The 12,329-nt window shown below is 52.5% G+C and overlaps 1 long non-coding RNA gene across 1 annotated transcript; it reads left to right on the forward strand.

Moving 5' to 3' along the window:
• Positions 1 to 3,849: 3,849 nt before the first annotated feature.
• LOC128928646 (uncharacterized) lies at positions 3,850 to 8,292 on the forward strand. The gene is made up of 3 exons (XR_008474055.2): positions 3,850 to 3,979; positions 5,728 to 5,933; positions 7,822 to 8,292. It is a non-coding gene; the product is annotated as an uncharacterized LOC128928646 (long non-coding RNA).
• Positions 8,293 to 12,329: the final 4,037 nt, after the last annotated feature.

Consider the following 12,329-nt stretch of genomic DNA (forward strand, 5'->3'; position numbering starts at 1 on the left):
CTTGCAACCCACTAGTGTTCCTGTGAAGAGTGGAGTGGGAAAAAGGGCAGGTATCTGCTTGTCTGTGTAGCCTGGCACAGACACCTACACCCCAACCTCAGTTTCGTCTTCTGAAGAATGGGGATAAGGACGCTATCCTTCTGGCAGAGCTGTTGAGAGGCTTAAAGGAGGGAGAGCTTTTTTTTTTTTTTTTTAGTAGAGATGGAGTTTCACCATCTTGGCCAGGCTGGTCTTGAACTCCTGACCTTGTGATCCACCCATCTCTGCCTCCCAAAGTGCTGGGATTACAGGCATGAGCCACCGCACCCAGCCTTGAGGGAGAGCCTTTATAAAGAATGGCACGCAGGGGAGATGGCAGGCAAAGCAGGGTGAGTGCTGGGGACATTCTGCAAGTGGAGGTGGCCGTGCCCAGGGTGTGCCAGGCCCATGCGGGCTTTGTGCTCAATTCACCCTCAGAACAATGTAGGAGGGAATCCATGTGGTTTATGAATGTCATTACCCCATTTTATAGACAAGGAAACTGAGGCTCTGGGTGCAGCCAGCAAGGGGCAAAACCCCGCTCCCACCTGGCAGTAGCGCCCACACCTGGCAGCAGCTCTCCCTGCAGTTAGGAGCCTGCAGTGCAGGGGAGAGAAGGGATCCGTTTTCCTGGCTGCCACCCTGTTCTCACCCAGATACCCAGAGGTACTTGATGCTGGTGGCAGGATGCCCTCCTACACTCTGCCACCCACACCAGTGACCCCGTCTTGGAGGTGGAAGCCTGTTTCCTCCTCTATAAAACAGGGATACTGAGGCCATTGGAATGGTTGAAGGGAAGTTTCAATGACCACCCCTCCCAGCGCTAAGCCACGCAGGCTGGGGGACCGGGGACTCCTGCGGGTGGCCAGGGCTGGAATTCTGATGATCCCGGGGGCTGAGAGACACCTGCAGGTGACTGCAGCTCCTCTGCACCCTCAGCCGGCCGTGGTTCTGGGCGGTAACTGCCTGCCTTGCTCAAGGCCTGCCTCCCTCCCTGCTGGGTCGCTGCAGGCAGGCGCTTTTATGCGAGAACAGGAGTCCAGGTCTTCACCTCCTCCAGCCCTGCCCCCACCCTGGAGCAGAGGGGACAAAGCAGGTGTTCCCTCCCACACCGAGTCCTGGACGACTCCCAAGGCCAGGGATTCTCAAAGTGAGGTCTGAGACTCTTGGACGGGTCCACAGAGCCCCCCTTTTCCTCCCCGACATCTCTACGAGGATGGTTTTCTTCATGTCCTTCAACCAAAATGCAAGTCACACCAGACCGGATGCAGAAGCAGACGTGGGGACCCAGCTCTCTTCTAAGGAACCGGACATGAAAGAGGCTTGCAGAAATGTGAAACATACAATGCCACACTTCTCACTGATTCATGTTTCGGAAAAAAATGGTATCTTTCTTATTTTATTTTTTTTATGAGATGGAGTCTCACTGTTGTCACCCAGGCTGGAGTGCAGTGGCTCAATCTCGGCTCACTGCAACCACCGCCTCCCCAGTTCCAGCAATTCTCCTGCCTCAGCTTCCCAAGTAGCTGGGATTACAGGTACGCACCACCACGCCCAGCTAAGTTTTTTTTGTTTTTTTAGTAGAGATGGGGTTTCACCATGTTGGCTAGGCTGGTCTCAAACTCCTGACCTCAGGTAATCTGTCTGCCTCGGCCTCCCAAAGTGCTGGGATGAGCCACCGCACCTGGCCAAAATGTTATCTTTCTTGAAATATATTTCTTATATTAACATATTAAGAAGCATATCATTGTTCTTTTAAAATTAATAAATGCATGTTTCGAAATTTTATCAGTGTTCATCTCTAATGCAGTAAATACTGACAAACAGAACCCACATAAACAAAAGCCCTTTGGAGTTCTCAATAATTTTTAAGGGTGTCTATGGGCCCAAAAGCCTGAGAATGGCTCCCTAAACAGCCATCTTACTTTCATCATTACATTAAAATAGCTAACTGCAGCCGGGTGTGGTGGCTCACGCCTGTAATCCAGGCACTTTGAGAGTCGGAGGCTGGAGGATCGCCTGAGGTCAGGAGTTGGAGACCAGCCTGACCAACATGGAGAAACCCCATCTCTACCAAAAATACAAAAATTAGCCGGGCATGATGACGCGTGCCTGTAGTCCCAGCTACTCAGGAGGCTGAGGCAGGAGAATCGCTTGAACACAGGAGGCGGAGGGTGCAGTGAGCCCAGATCGTGCCACTGCACTCCAACCCGGGCCACAAAGCGAGAGTGCGTCTCAAAAAAAAAAAAAAAGCAAAGCGTTACTTGGTACTTTCTATGCTCCTGGCGTTTGTCTGAACCTTGTACATGTATAACCATACATGTATGTACGTAGACACACACGTAGATATTAATTAACAGCATGAGAACCCTCTGAGATGAGTTTTAATTACCCCATTTTACATATGGGGAACTGAGACTCTGAGACGGGACGCCCCTCCCCACCAAGGCCCGCTGCCTTGGGGGAAGCCCCTACTGGGACCTGCCAAGTCTGGTTCAGGCATGGCTGAGAATCCAGGACCAACTGCGTGGAATCCTCAAAGTTGGGCCCCCCCCTTGGAAAACGCCCTGAGGCTCACCGGCCAGGCTATCTTAGGGAGCCCCAACCCCTGGCATGTCCAGGTCACCTGCTCCAAAGAAAGCCTGGCCGCCGCTCCCTCATCTGCCTCCAGCCACACCAGACCTCCGGCTTTTCCGTGGGGCCCTTTGGACACCCACACGGCGCCTGTTGTTCTCTCCTGCTGGAATGCCTTCCTCCACGTGGGGCCCCGCGTCGTCCCTGGCCGCTTGTGTAAAACAGCAGCACTGTCTCCCACCCCATCCCCTCCTCCCGTCACTATGTATGTCCTGTGACGCTGGGCACTATGGGACATTGTGTTGTGGGTGCAGCGGTTGAGCGTCTAACCCCTGTGGGAATCTAAACCCCGGAAAAGTCCAGCCACAGCAACAGGCCCCAACACCATGGACTCAGGGAGTGGATAAGCAGGTGACGGCGACAGGGACGCACACCCACTCCTCCAGCCTGGCTGACCGGCGCTGTGCTGGCCTGCTGCCCAGACTTGCCAGATCTTTTGATTTTCCAAAAAAGCTGAACATCCAGATTTTTATGTAAAATCTCTTTTTTTTTTTTACACTAGCAACTTATTCAAATTAACATAAAGAAAAAAACAGCTTGGTGAGCCAAACCTTATGTAGATAAACGAAGTTTGGCTAATCAGAGTCGCCTTGCCTTCTAAGGGGAGATGACATTTGAACGAGGTTGGAAAGCCTTCAGAGCCAGGCGCAGGCCAAGCCGGGGAGGAGGGGGACAGGGTCGTGCCAGGCCAGCTGGGGCTGGGCTGGGGGGAGCATCTGAGGGGTCCGCACTCAGCCGACAGGCCCGCACCCTTCCCCTTGGCTTCGGAGGTCTCCCCACCTCCCCCGCACCCCAGGCCCAGCTGGCTGCAAGCCATACACTTGAAGCATATGCGTGGAGTGTTTTCAGAAACGGAACACACAATACATCGCAAATAAGGCTGCTCCTCCGTCTGGCTCGGACGCGTCTCCGTGCTCCGCCAGATGGTCCCCGGCCGCCTCCCCAGCTGAGGCCGGGCTTTGTGAGGTTGCAGTCTGTGTAGAGGCTGCTCTCCATCCCGAAGGAGGCTGCAGGGAAGCTCTCTCCCCGGAGTGGCCCAGGGAGGATTTTTCTTGGACTACAGACAGGAAAGCTGATTCAGCCGGGAACCTTCTTCTGCATTCAGAAACCCCACGGCTCCACCCTCCTCCATCCCCCCCCCCCCCCCCCCCCGCCCACCACGCTCCATCCCCTGCCAGCCCCGTGACCCTGAGCCCCAGTGCGCTGGCGTTTATTGCTAATTGTTTTCAGACAGATGGTGTGGCCCAGAGTCTAATTCCCCAGGCTAGGGGGCAGGGACGCTGGAGGAGAAAGCCGTGACCTTGACCGCTGCATTCTTGAAGAAAAGGTTTGGCCCAGCCTGGGAGGCGGGGCGTTGGGTAGTGACAATGGCAAGGACTTTCAGAGGGGAAGCTTCAGGGCTTTGAGAAGGGAACAGGGGGGCAGGAGGAGGCTTTGAAATGTGGGAACCAACCCTGGAGCCAGTTTTACTGGCTGGAGAATGGCCCCACCTTCAGGAAGCCCTCTGGGATTGAAGCCTGTGAGGCAGGGAGAATTCCTCCTTCAGGGTTAGATTTAGGCATGGGGGAGTAGGGGATTTGTGGGGAGCGTGGAAGGCCTCTACACAATTTAATAAGGAGCCTCACTTTTTCATGCAATTTCAACAGAGCCACCAATATTTCACTAATCCCATGAGTCTGCTGAGCTGAATAAAGACCCCAACTTACAGACGAGAAACAGAGGTGGCCTCTGAGGTTCAATGACTTGCCTTAGGTCACACAGTCCACAAAGATTCATTGAGCCCCACTCTGTGCCTGGAGAGAACACAGCCATGGCAGGGGACAGGTCACAGACTGGAGAGGTTCCAAAAGGTTTTTGAGAGGAGACAGACCCAACTCACAAAGGAATATGCTCAGAAATGGAAAGGACTAGAAAGAGTACAAACCAGGAAACAAGGTAGGCAGGGACCTCTGGGGAAGATCAGAGAGGGCTTCTCGGGGGAGGCAAGCTCAAATGTGGAGCCTTGAAGGCAGAGTCAAAACAAGCCGTGACTACATTTCAAAACAGAGAGAAAGCCAGCACAATGACCCAGGGGTATGGAGGAGCTTGTTGTGTCCAAGGTGGGGAAGTGTGTCCCCGGAGGCCACAATGGGGTGTAGACAGAAGTATAAAGCTCCTTCGCCAACATCACTGAATATCACATGCACCCAGGACTAGACTGCCAGCATCGGCTGGGCTGGTCTGCATCAGGTTGTTTGGACTTGCTTTCTCTGTAAGGGTTAAAGCACAGGGACATCTTTATGCCGGCTCTGGTTGACTGGGCCCTTCTCGGCTGCTTGCTGTGCATCTCCAGTCTATTAGAAAAATTGCCCCCATTTTTTCTATTTCTTTTTTGTTTTTAGAGACAGGGTCTCTGTCTGTCACCCAGGCTGGAGTCCGGTGGCACAATCATAGCTCACCATAGCCTCAGCCTCCTAGGCTCAAGTGATCCTCCCATCTCAGCCTCCCAAGTATCAGGGACCACAGGGGTACAATGCCTCGCCTGGGTAACTTGAAATTTTTTTTCGTTTTGTAGAGATAAGGTCTCACTCTGTTGCCCCGGCTGGCCTCAAACTCCTGACCTGAAGCAATTCTCCTGCCTTGGCCTCCCAAAGTGCTGGGAAGACAGGCACAGGAGCCACCACACCCAGCCCAAACTGCCCCCATTTCCAAGCTCAGCTTAATTACGCGGCCCCCGAAGGAGTGGCTTCATTCGCACAGGAGCTCAGTCCAAAACAAGGACCTCGCATACATTTTATTTCCCAGCTACGGAGGAAAATAGAGCAAGGAGGGTGGGGGGAATCGGGGAGTCAGGTGTGAACTTACATAAGAAGGTCAGGGAAGGGGTCCTGGGAAAGGAGAAAACACTGGAGAAAAGACCTGACGGGATGAGGAAGTGAGGCAGGCAGGAATGACGGACAGAAGGAACAGACGGCTATGAGGCCCCTGGAGGAGCCAGATGCACAGAGACGGAAATTCTGCAGGGACCTCCTCTCAGTGGGATCTGACAGCATTTGTCCTTTTGTAACTGGCTTATTCTACTCGGTATGTCTTCAGGGTTCATCCACATTGTAGCCTATGTCAGAACGGCCTTCCTTTTCGAGGCTGAGTAATATTCCACTGCGTGGATAGACCACATTTTGTTTGTCCATCCTCCACTGACGGACGCGCTGGTTGCCTCCACCTCTTGGCCATCGTGAAAGTGCTGCTGTGAACACAGGTGTGCAAATGTCTCTTCCAGTCCTAGAGGATGGATTTTTAAGGTAAGGGCAACAAGATTTGCTGGTGGCGCAGATCCAGGAGCGTGAGAGAAAGAGGTGTCCATGTGGACCAAAGTCAGCCCAGCTCCTGCCCCACCCCATCTTGATGGGCACAAGGCCATTCCACCCCTGACATTCTAGGACATTCTTTTGAGACATTTTGTAGCATGGCCTCAGCTCTTGGCCCCTCATCTCTGCCATCTCAACCTCTCAGGGCTCAGTTTCCCCTCTTTCTGCCAAGCCTCCCAGCTCACTGTCCGCATGGCTTCATCTCTCGGACAGGCAGACCGTCTGTCGGTGCATGGTACCAGCCTCCTCGTCACTGCTGCCCTTCCACTACACCTCAGCAGGCTCAGATGAGTGAGACACGGAGCTCTTGAGTGCTCTGAACTCAGCTGCATTTCTGCTCTGAGTCCCATTCAGCAGAAATAGAGCCTTGCTTAGTCTTGAGTTTTCCCACTCTTCTTCCACCCTGCCCAGGGATTGATTCTGCTTTTCGCACTCCCAGGCAGTGAGGAGACTCTGTGAACTTCCTTGGGCCAAGAGTCGCCGCAGATGTCCCTGAGATGCCCATGGTCTCATCTGCCTTTAAGTCTTGATCTAGCTCCAGTGACACCGACCTCTTTTCTGCTCCCCAAACATACTGAGTGCCTACCCCAGGGCCTTTGCACCTGCGGTTCCAGCCCTTGCCTACTTTCCTCTTCTTTTCACACCCCTACTCACCCAGCAGGTCCCAGCTTCAATCTCCCTGCCTCGTAAACCTCCTCTATGCCCCAGGCTGAAGCCAGGCTCCCAGTTGGCTCCCCCCATACCTCCCTGGAAACTTTTCTTTCCTGACACTTGTCCCATAAGGAGAGAGAGACAGGAGGGTGCAGTGGTTAACACACGGACTGAAGTCAGACCGCCCGAGTCCAGATCCCGGCTCTCACTGAAGAGCAGAATGGCCTTGACCGAATCCTGGAATCTCTCCCAGCCTCATTCATAAAATAAGGATCATCATGATCTCCCTGCACAGGTTGTTGGGGATCAAATGAGATGACATTCGTCAAGCGCCCAGAGCGGTGCCCGACACTGTGCACAGGAGGATTGTGGCTGGGTGGAATTGCTTGCTCACTGGCCTCTTCCCTGCCTGGTGATAACGCAGAGGAGAGAGAGGCCGGGTCTGCCCTAGTGTGCGGGTGTATCCGGAGGACTCTGCAGGTCTGGACCGGCAGATGGATGGATGGATAGATGAGGGTTCTGAACTCTAAGCCTGTGCAGCAACCTCTTTCTCCTCTCCCGGGGCCGGCACCACCTCCATCCAGCCCCCTCCCTGCTTCTCCTGCCACTGGGGCTTACCTGACCCAGGCCCCACCTCCCCAGACTCCTGTTTCCATGTAAGTGCAATTAAGCCAAACTTTTGATTTAAGATATTTATAAAGGCACTAAGACTGTCCTCTAATATCAGCTTATATATTTTTAATCTGCCATTAAAGTGATTTAAAACGGAGCTCCGATGGATGGGCATGATGAAAATTAAAAGTCTCCATCACCTTGTGTCTGGCTGCAGTGCTCCAGCTGACAAGGACGCAGTGGGGCGGGGGCACCCCACTCCGCCAACCTGGGGGGAACGCAGCCTCGCCTCTGCTCCTCTCCAGGGCTGGAACAGCCAGGGAGATGCCGTGTCATTAAGTAGTGAGCGCAAAGGGTGGCAGTGTCTGCGGACGGAGCCACAAGGCTGCACTTAATGAACGGTGACATCTGCTCAGCTCTTTAATTAACGAGCTCCCACGCGCTGTGGCAGGACACAGGGACCACGTCCTCTGTGCTTGCGGGAAAGAAAGAAAGCAAGCCAGGCGGGGAGAGGACTGCAAATATGCAGAATAATTTTTTTTTCCTGTCTCCTTTTTAGAAACTAGAGAATGGAACCCGGCTGGTACTGTCCCTTCTGCAAGGCCATTTCCCGGGACTGATCTCCTGAGGAGCCTGGTGGGTGGAGGAGCTCTTGCCCATGCCTGCTGTTCAGCCTTTTCTTCACCCTTCTCCCACCCCGGCCTCTTCACACAAAAGTCTGAAATAAATGAAGGCAGCCAGAGCGCAGAGGTCTAGAGCTTCCCCCAGGCCCAGGATGAAAAGCCATGAATCCACCCTGTGTTCAATTTCCCCATCATAAATTCACTCATCCACAGCTGCATTCCGGCTTCCTCCAGGACAACAGGTTGCCACCCATGAAGACACCAAGTGGCAGCAGAGAGAGAGATTCTAGGTCTCACACCAAGGATGAGGGCCCAGGACAAGGGCCGCTAGTGGTCATCTATGGCTTAACCTCTGAGACAATGCATCTTTCCATTTCCATGCTGGAGGCCGGGTTTGCAGAGAGCCAGGCTGTAGTGGGTGGGTGGGAGGGTGAAGGGGACAGATTTTGACCTGAAGGCCGGAGGCTGTAGTCTCTGGCTTGTAAAATCTCAAAAAGCTTGGCCCTTGTAGCTTGATGGCCCAAAGGGTAACTCTGGAAGAGCCCCGCCCCAAACACATCAGCTACAGGTTTTTTTCTAGAACTCTCTTAGAGTTTTCTAGAATTCAGCTAAATTTCTGCTTTGTGTCCCATTCAGTGGAATCAGAACCTTGGCAAGTCTAAGGTTTTCCCACTCTTTGCCTACTCTGCCTAGGGATTGAGTCTAGCTGTGGCCTTCTTGTGAAACAAGTCTCTGAACTTTCTTAGGTCAAGTGTTCCCACAGATGCCCCCCAAGATGCCCATGGTCTCAACTGCCCTTCAGCCTTGGTCTAGCTCCAGCTTCGCTGACCTCTTTTCTGCTCCCCAAACATGCTGAGTGAGTGCTCACAGTCACAGGCACTTATTTAGCACTTACTGTATGCCTGGCTCTCTGCAAAGTGGTTTATATGCACCAGCTCGCACACCATCCCTATGAAGAAAGGGCTATCACCAACCCCACTTTACAGAAGCGATTCTTCTGAGGAACACCCAGAGACGGTGTGGACAAGCTCAGAGTTCTGTGCCTGAAGAGGGAGACATTTGGGGTATTTATCCACATAATCCCACTTGGCATCAGTGGAGGGTGTTGAGCTCTCCAGAAGTTTCTCCTGAGTCGGTGTAGTGAGCACTGACAGCATCTACTCTCCTCCCTCTCTACACATTCCTGTCTGGAATGTTCTTTGGAAGCCATGTTGGCACTACAGAGGAAGGTACAAGAACTGCTGAGGCCCTGACATGGCCTGGTTTCCAAAACAGATTTTGCCAGCCTTCTTTAAACGTCCAATGCTTCTTGCTCATTGCCGATACATAGGAAAGCAATTGACTTTTGCATACTTTGTATCCTGCAACCTTGCTATACTCACTTATTCTAGTGCTTTTTGTCGTTGTTTTAAATCTTTGGGATTTTCTGCATAAACGATCATGTCATCTGGAAGAATGACAGTTTTTTTTTTTTTTGAGACGGAGTTTCGCTCGTTACCCAGGCTGGAGTGCAATGGCGCGATCTCGGCTCACCGCAACCTCAGCCTCCTGGGTTCAGGCAATTCTCCTGCCTCAGCCTCCTGAGTAGCTGGGATTACAGGCACGCGCCACCATGCCCAGCTAATTTTTTGTATTTTTAGTAGAGATGGGGTTTCACCTTGTTGACCAGCATGGTCTCGATCTCTTGACCTCGTGATCTCCCCGTGTCGGCCTCCCAAAGTGCTGGGATTACAGGCTTGAGCCACCGCGCCCGGCCTAGAATGACAGTTTTATTTCTTCCTTTTCAATCTGTATGCCTTTTCTTACTTATTAAATTAGTTATGATTTCCAGTATGATGTTGAGAAGTTGTGTTGAGAGTGAATGTCCTTCCTTGCTCCTGACCTGAAGGGGAAAGGACCTAGTTTCTCACCACTGAGTGAGATGTTAGCTGTTGGATTGTCGTAAATGCTCTTTAGCATGTTGAATAAGTTTCTCTCGACCCCTAGTTTGCCGAGAGTCTTTGTCGGGGATAGGTGTTGCAGTTTGCCACATGCTTTTCCTGCATCTATTGATGTGATCATATGATTTTTAGCCAGGTTTGTTTTTAGAGGAGAAAGAAACAACTCCTGTTTGTTCAGGCCACTGAGAGTCACAGGAAGGAAGGAAACGGGTGCTGTGGCTCTGCTGCCTTTTCAATGAATGCCCTTGTGACCGAGATGTTGGGTAACATTAGTGTCCCCCGACTGCCATCACAAAGTACCGCAAACGGAGTGGCTTACACGACAGAAATGAGTTCTTTCACGGCTCTGCAGGCCAGAAGTCTGAGATCAAAGGGCCGGCGGACTTGGTTCATTCTAGGAGAACCTGTTCCTGGCCTCTCCCCTAGCTTCACTCTTTGGCACACCTTGGCGGTGGATGCATCACGCTGATTTCTGCTTTCGTGTTCCTATGACATTCTTCCTGTGTGTCTGTGTCCAAAGATGCCCCCATTAGAAGGGCACCAGCTATATTTGATGAGGGACCCCCTTATTCCAGTATGACCTCATCTGAACTCATTCCATCTGCAGGGACTCCACTTCCAAATAAGGTTGCCTTCTGAGGCACTGAGGGCGAAGTTGGACTTCAGCACATGACTTGTGGGGGATGCAACAGGGTCCATAACATGAGGTTAAGGAAAGTTTTCTTTTTATGATCAGGTGTCTCGAGGGTCCTTAATGGGGCCATCAGGGAGGTCTGGTTGGGAAGGAATATTTTAAAACCCAGAAGAAAGAAAGGAAAATCCATTATGTGTAGTTTCTGAGGGACTGGCTCTTCCTGGCCAACCACCAGGGTGCACAGGAGCCCCTGGTAAGGCCTTCTCCTTCCTGGGCGGTCTCAGGCGGTGGGCCCTGGGCTGGGGGGCAGGCAGCAGAGGGGCCCCTGCACCACGTTTTGGTGCTGAGCTGAGGCTTCTGCCCTCACAGCTGGGCTGACCTCCTGCAGGCCGGCCTCAGTCTAAACAAGGGCCGAGTATGTTTTTCTAGGCGAGGATTGGGCTGGGGGTTTGCCCGGGAGCCTGGTTCAGACAGGAGCCCTTTGAAGGCAGGATGAATTGAGCCAATGTCTCCTTCCAGCTGAGGGCGGGCAGGGGCCAGGGCAAGAGCAGGCTTCCAGAAGGCCTCTCGTCCAGGCCTGTGGAGGGGGTGGGTAGGGGAGCTTAGCCTCTGTGCCCACCGCCGGGCCTGAGTGACATCGTCACCTGACAATCCAGCAACTACAGCAGCAACGACAAATTCTCGCAGTCGCTGCCAAAGCCAGCCTCATGCAGAGCCAGTGACAGGAGGTGTTCCCAGACAAGCACTTTTTATTTTTAGTAATTATGCATGTATTTAATGAATACTAGATAAAAAGACAGGCAGCCCATCCCATTCATGCTGTCTCAGGTTGCATTGCTTAGTGCAAGGTGACGTCTCAAAATTTAAAAAGGAGGTCACTGGAAGCTACCTGTATGTCCATCAGTAGGTGAATGGATAAGTGAACTGTGGTACATCCTTACAGTGGAAAACTACACAGCAATGAAAAAGCCCATCCTGATCCACATGCCAGCATGGACTCATGCCTATGATGTGGGCTGGTGACAGGTCCTGCTCTGAAAGGAGGGAGAGGCTGATCACAGGCCTTGCCTGGAGGGCCCAGAACCGATGCTGTTCTAAGACTCCACCCCTCCCCAGCCTGTCTGTCTCTATATCAAGCCAGTTGTCCCCCAAAATGTGCCTAGTCACTTCTTACTTACCCCACTGTTGGAATTCTGGTTCTGATGACCTCACTGCTCACGTCGCTCCCCCAGCCCTGTATGCCCTGTTCACACACTGCGCTTCCCACGCTGCACAGATTCATCTTCCTAAACGGCTGCTCTGATTGAGACCCCCCCACCTGCCATGACTCAAGAACCTTCGATGGCTCTCCCTATTACCCTGAAAACACACATCAAACTCCTTCGCTTGGTATTTCACAATCCCAGGAGCTTCTGAGCTGGCTTCTGGCCTGTGTGGTGTACCAGCCACAGCAGTGAAACGCTTTTTCCGATTGTGTCTGACGAGTTCTCCCCCCTTGGTCTTCTCCTCTACCAGCGACCCCTGTTTTACAACCTCGGCTCTAAAAGTCTGTCTTTCCCTTTGAAGTGAAGCTTTAAATGCTATTTCCTCCTTTCTAGTGAGAATGAGACACACCTCTTCCCTCTTTTCTCTGCCTGTCTCAGAGAATGCCCTAATCCTCTTTTTCTTGGGCCATGAAGATTTGACTCGCAATCTCAGGGGATCAAGATTTTAAAATAGTCACTCAAAAAGAGCAATGCTTAACCCAGAGGAATAAGGAAGGCTCTGATGGTGACATCTTAGGGACCCAGGCCTGGTGGAAAAAGGCACCGTGTTGGTCGGGAAGGCCTTCCCGGGAAACCACCAGCACCGACGGCCATAAACTCCAGCA

Source organism: Callithrix jacchus, chromosome 9, assembly GCF_049354715.1.
Source record: "Callithrix jacchus isolate 240 chromosome 9, calJac240_pri, whole genome shotgun sequence".
NCBI classification, from domain to species: domain Eukaryota; kingdom Metazoa; phylum Chordata; class Mammalia; order Primates; family Cebidae; genus Callithrix; species Callithrix jacchus.